Raw genomic sequence first — 5,768 nt, forward strand, 5'->3', positions numbered from 1 at the left:
GAGTCAGTACATTAAAAGAAATGATTGTAATGTTTGTATTTCAACTAATTGGAACTACTTGAAAATTCACTTCTTTCTCATGACAGAAAACTTTCAAAAAATAAATCAATAAAACTGTGAATCAAATACTCAAGTCACTGAAGCACTGCTTTTTTAAACTCTTCAATGCTCATACAATCTTAATTTCCTTCAGATAACATGCAAAGCATCATCTCCACAGTTCATTTCTTTTGTACCCTATTAGAACAAAACACGGCAAGTTTTAAGCATTCATGTCCTCCATGCAGTAGATGTGGATGCTATGGAAGAACTGGAGATTTTTTTAGTCAGAAGTAAAAAAACAAAAAACAAAAACAAACCCCCAAAAAACAAAAAACAAACAAACAAAAAAAAAAAACCCACACAAAATAGGCATAGCTTTTTCTATTACTACTAATCACATGAAAGCAAACAAAAAGCTTTTTTAGTTAATGAGCATGAGCACCAAGTTACCAAGCAAAGGACCAACAGAACAGTAAAACTGTACAACCCTTGCAGGAAATCAGCCACACCAGTACATCTTAGTAAAGCTATTAAAAATGTTTTGCTATGAGTACTTTAAAATACAGTAAATCATAGTATTTGCACCAGAAGTATAAAGCATTTTTCCCTGCTGTACTTCAGAAAAGTAAGTAGGACTGGCTTCATCTTCTCTGAATAAGTATCTCAGGTCACACAAATCTTGTTTTCTACAACAGCAGGAAAACAACAGAAGAGAAAGCAGGTTTGCAACAGCTTTCTCCTAGACTAGCAGTTCCTCGGAGCCGATTAGCACCAGAAGCTCTGAGATTTCATTACTCCGCTTTGGTACAAGCTCCAATATGAGATCAGTCAAACCAGACAGGTCAAACTCCCACGCTCCAAACCCCTACATACCTGTCCTTGGAAAGTTACACGACTTCTGTCTTGCAGATGCTGACTTGAAACTGAAGAATGCCAGGGATGGATCTGAGTTTGAGACTGTGCCCGACCAATATCAGATGACTGTGTTGCTGGATGCGGGGTTATGTGGTCTTCTAGGTCATGCTCTAAAACATGGCTTGTGCTATCCTGAACAAACGCAGAATCATCAAACTGTGGTAGAAGATCTTCCTGAAGGAGGTCATCTGGGTCAAGTCCTGTAAATGGTTCATTTGGAGCGTCAACTTGATGAAGTAAGTTATCATCCAAAGATGTAAAACCGTTGCTCTCAATAGGGTCAGTGAAATGGCTTATCTGAGAAGCAGACCCAGCAGAAGCTGGAAAACTAATACTCACAGGAGAGAGTTTTGAACTACTAAAGTTGCCCTGAGGATGCGAAGAATGCAACATTTGAAAACTATTTGAATTCAAAGGTGTATTAGCACTTAACATGTGCTCAGATGCGTCTTGCTTGGTCCCCGTTTGAGATGTAAAGGCATCGCTTCCAGTGAAATCAGAGATTGGATGTGTCTGCTGGCTACTAGAAAGAGCTGTGGTAGACTGAAGAAGGCTGGTAGGAGAAATGTGGTTATTAGAGTAAGAATAAGGAGATGAAAATTGTTGGCTATTATTGACAGAACATGGAGTAATCGTTGGGGACTGTCCACCAAAAGTTCCTTCTTGATTCCCACAAAAATGTAACGAAGCACTTGCAGTTTGAGAAAACGGCTGAACAGACAGAGGCTGCTGTGAAGTTGAAGGATTAGAAACTGAAGGTGGGTGATTAACACTGACTCTGTGAGAAGTAGATACGTTAACTTCCAAGAAGTCTTTTGGCTGACTCAGAGCATCTTGCCCCGTGTTGCTCCTGCTTTGTTGCGATCGTAGCGAGGCACACTGATGCTGTGGTTCATTAGCCTGAAATAAGGCAAAGTCATGGTGTGCTACAAAGCTTTTGTTTTGCTGCATAGACTGAGAATGTCCTTGGTGAAAGGGGGACCCATTTTGATTTGAAACAGTTGTGGCAGTTTGATGACCCCACATAGGACTACCATCGGCCACATCTGGAAACATCCCATTGGTCTGGTTTTGCGGATGAATTGGTGAACAATTGAACTGAGAGTGTGGTGATAAGACGTTGTCTGTTGAGCTATTAAAAGACTGATTCACTTGGTGAAGTTTCAGGGAATCGTACTGATTCAGCTGTTCAAAGTCACTCAACTTTTGTTGATTCGGAGCATCCTGCACATGATTCAATGAGTCTATGTGCAAAGGTTCAAATTCTGCACCTAAATTTAATTCATCAACAAGTGAAACAGGTCCAGGTTGAACAAAGGCATCATCTGACAAACCTTCTAAGGTCTCGCTAAAAAGATTGGCATCATCAAAAAAATCCATCATAGGATCAGTCATCTTGATAGGTCTGTACTGCTATTTCTCTCAACTCCAAATGGAGTCAGTTTTGGCTCTCTGCAGTAAACAGAAACAAATTACATCCAGCAGTCACCACCTTATCCAAGGCATGCCAGCAACCATTAGTGCTTCTGATGAAACGCTCGTCTTGAAGTGTTTAAAACATCCTATGGGAGAGTAAAAAAAAAGAAAAAGAAAAGAAAAAGGGACAATTACACATAATTGCTTTGCATTTGAACACTCTCCTCATGTTGCCTCTCCTTAAAATACCAAATGGATTTTCGATATTTCATTTATAATAATTTGGTAATTTAGTTAAAGCAAATCTATTATGAGTTATCCTTACTGTTAGTTGATGCCCTCTACTGCTCTTTCAGTTTTTATTCATTACATATTGAGTGTAACTTGTGATGTTTTAAATACACTAGTTCCATTTTTATCTCCCAGTTTGCTCTGTTATCTTCACACAATTTCAGACTCTCCTTTGCCACTTTCACTAAAGCTACCAAATTGCAACAGGCTCGTGTTTTTCAGTAAACACTAAATAAAATTCATTTTTCACTCACATATCATTCTTAAGCAGCTGTAGAAACAAATCATAGTATACAAAATGTACATAATTTTCTATGCTCCAACAAGAAACCTGAGAGGAAGTAAAATACGCTTCCTAATAGTTACCCCAGCTTCAGCAGAAAAGCTGAGATACTCCATTTCTTCCAGTTCTTACATTAAATATTATTCTGAAACTGAACAGTATTTCATCTCACTTAAATAGGATTTTTTTCTGTATCTTATTTCAAGGAAAAGCAAGACGATGAGTACTGCAATTCAAAGATAAACATAGTTATAGAACTAATTTCAGCTCAGCAACACTTATTACTTAATTTTAAAGCATCAGTTGTTTTGTCTTTTCATTTATAATATCACTGATCACCAACCAATTAGAGTTTCCAATCAAGGATTTCAGAAAAAGAGAGCACAGAAGGAAGGTTATTTCCACTTTTCTTTTAAAACCCTGCACATTTATATTGTGATCAAAGCGAACAGGGAACAACTCTTATAATTTACCTCCCCAAATAAAAAGAAAACATCTAGAATAAACAAGCAGTCATTTTAAATGAGCATCTTCAAAGAATAATCATTTCTTTACCCTGTCCATACACTTATCTAATTACCATAAGAAAAAAAGAAATTAAAAAAAAGAAAGCCACACCTTTTAATTCCTAATGCAACTGCTAAAATTCACCTCTAATTCAACTGCAATTCCTTACTAATTAATACTCCAAGGAAAAAAAGTGAGCAAAATCCTCCAGAAATGGACGCCTCGGAAATCTGAAGTATTCTCCCTATGTATAAGATTCCTGTTGAACCTATTAAGTATAAAATAGTCTTTGACAAAGTGATGAAAATCCATCCAGCTTCTATTTTCAGCCCACTGAATGTGTTGCAACCATGGTCAAAATAAAACCTAACTTATGCTAATAAGTTAGGATGAGGTATATAAAACTTCTGGTCCGTGCAGAAAGAGAACAGATGGATCCTGTATCACACTGAACGACACCAAAATTAGGCACACCTATCAAAGTATGAATTAGTATGAGCATTAGGTACCAGATAATGTTTTATTACAAAGTTAAAAAAATAAATCACGCTACCAGCATGCTTTTTTTCCCCAATAAGAGAAGTACTTTTACCCCAGCTTTTTACTTCCACATCTCTAAAACGCATTGTATTTCTTCAGCCCAAAGAAAAGCATGCCTGGGAACTTCAACACTTTGGAGAAACTAGCCCTCCAAATTTACTTAGCAACTGCAATTTTTGTTTCTCTTTGCCGTACTTGAATTTGCAAACATTAAACACTTAGCTTGCAAACTGTAAAGGCAGATGAAAGCAAACTGTGGCACACTTCTGAACTAAACTAGCACATGAACATTATTTTTCTGACCCTAACTTAAAAATAATTCTACCTTCTCATATTCAAATTAATGTAAGAGAAATGTTCTGACATGGAAACATTTCTCACATGTTTCCTGCAAGCGCTTTTCTTCCCCCATCTTCAATCTCACTTAGAAAACGATGGTAGCTACAGCTATGCTTCAGCACTCTTCCACCCAGCCTTTCCCCTTCCCAAATAGATCTGTCACACTGATCTGATGTCTGGACACTCTTTTTTACCTTCTGCTGGCAGAAGAGCATTCTAGGAAATAGCTATTCTGAAAACTTTCATCTGTTGGGCTTAACAATTACAAGTATTATTGCCATTATAGACAGTATTTCAAAGTACCAGTCCCCAAACACCTCTCACTCAAGGTAAGCTCCTCTTGCAGTCACATTTTAATCAGAACAGGGAAACTAGTTTTGAACACTTACTTAACCAATGAAACTATGGTAAAAGAGGCAGAATGTAACAAAGCAAAACCTACCAACATTCCTAAAACTTGATTTGCCAGAACTAATTATTTCACATCAAAAAAACATCGTTATGGAAAATAACTTAAATCTCAAGCTTGATTTCTTTCTGTAAACTACCATTTAGATCTTAGTGCCCCACATAATCAGAGTTTGTTTTAGAACCTAAATGAACTGTACATTTAAGTTCTCTACAACTACTTTATACTGATTTAACATTAATCTTGATCCAGCTTAAAGTTGGTAAGATCCCTCTACAACATTTCTGTCTAAGAATTATTTCCTATTACTGGTCCAAACAAAACAGAAAATAATAGAGAACAAAATGAACATCACAATAGAGGTATGAAATGACAAAGCAATTAGAAGTCTATGGTCTTTCTGCATCAATTTAAGAAGTTACTGCCCCATCAGCATGAAGTTCTTCAACAATAATTACCAACTACAGGACATTTTCAGTTTTCCATGATGTTACACATGTTATTTCATTATTTTAAACATTGTGGAACCCAGAGACATCTAGCAATGTTTGCTACTGGTATTTAAGCATCTTTTGTATTTAGCTTCTCAATGCTGTATCAATCGTGATGATTTGGGGCAAAAACTGAACAACAGCTAATGGGAAACATCAACAGTATTACTCACACAAGCTGAAACATTTCAAGGTTCTTCATCTTCACATATTGTAAAGCATCTCTAGTTCAAACAGAAGTTTTTTCAAACTGCCAACTCTACAATTCAGTGTCTCAACCAAAGCGTGCTTTTTCACTTAAAAAGCTGAAATAACCAGCCATCTCAGAATGAAGCTAGGGACTAGTTAGTAGTAGAGACTAAAACTGAAGCCATAAAAGCACATCATAACAGAAAGCCAGATCACACGCAGAAGAAATAGAAGAGGTAAATACAGAGAGTCATCACTGGGCAAGAGTTTTACACTATATATATATATACGTATATATATGTACAGACAGTGGTTTGGGTTTTTGGTTTTTTTTTTTTTTTTTTCA

General features: G+C 36.7%; 1 pseudogene; it reads right to left on the bottom strand.

The window, feature by feature from the left end:
• Nucleotides 1-383: 383 nt before the first annotated feature.
• Nucleotides 384-2,538, bottom strand: LOC104912955 (annotated as a pseudogene).
• Nucleotides 2,539-5,768: the final 3,230 nt, after the last annotated feature.

The sequence above is a fragment of the Meleagris gallopavo genome, chromosome 13, assembly GCF_000146605.3.
Source record: "Meleagris gallopavo isolate NT-WF06-2002-E0010 breed Aviagen turkey brand Nicholas breeding stock chromosome 13, Turkey_5.1, whole genome shotgun sequence".
Lineage (NCBI taxonomy): Eukaryota > Metazoa > Chordata > Aves > Galliformes > Phasianidae > Meleagris > Meleagris gallopavo.